The sequence below is a fragment of the Penaeus monodon genome, chromosome 19 (genome assembly GCF_015228065.2).
Source record: "Penaeus monodon isolate SGIC_2016 chromosome 19, NSTDA_Pmon_1, whole genome shotgun sequence".
NCBI classification, from domain to species: Eukaryota; Metazoa; Arthropoda; class Malacostraca; order Decapoda; family Penaeidae; genus Penaeus; species Penaeus monodon.
Window position 1 is genome coordinate 19,811,003 of NC_051404.1, and position 738 is coordinate 19,811,740.

At 34.8% G+C, this 738-nt stretch overlaps 1 protein-coding gene across 1 annotated transcript in view; it reads right to left on the reverse strand.

The window, feature by feature from the left end:
- LOC119585121 overlaps positions 1–738 on the reverse strand; it is a gene marked incomplete in the record, with an annotated part of 138,847 nt that overhangs the window by 8,576 nt on the left and 129,533 nt on the right.

A 738-nucleotide genomic window follows, 5' to 3' on the forward strand; every position in this document is an offset into this window, starting at 1 on the left:
TCCACGACTAACCGAATTTTTTGCGCAGTTGCCTGCGATGGGCGGCCGTGACGGCAGAGCGCGTGAGCATGTTAACTATTTGCATAATTCGCGGATTCGTATACCGGCTGATCGTGGAAGCCGTGCCTAACAGTTTGCTGGTGTCATCAACACGCAGAAATAAACTCATGATACTTTGGCCTTCCTTTTTTATGGAGTTTATTTTCTTCTCTTTTCCTATCAATTTGAACAACGGAATGCTAATGATAATGCTGTGTTCATTATTATCCTTAACATGTGTATTATTACTAGTAATTATCGCTATTATCGGTAACGTCCTTGTTCATAGCATTAACATCTTCATAAGTACCATTACCGCCATGAAAGTTACCGATCTCCTCACCGTCAACATCCAAACTATGTAACTTTTACGAAATCAATAGTTCCACATCAATAAATGTAAATATATAAACTTGTATTTACTTTCATTTGAATAGTTTTTCCCATTTGAATACTCAAGTCTATGTTATTTATTTGTTTATCTAATTTTCGGAAATTGAAGAGTAGGTTGATTTGATAAATGAGATGGATGAGGGATACGGACAGTTTTTCTCTTTTTCCTTGCTTTACTATACATTCTAGAAATGGCTTTGACAAAATTCGTTAAAAAAATTATATTTTAGCCTTTTTTTCTATGATTTTTCTTTGCTTGAAAAATATGTATATATGTATGCATCCTGTATGTGTCCGTCCTACTTA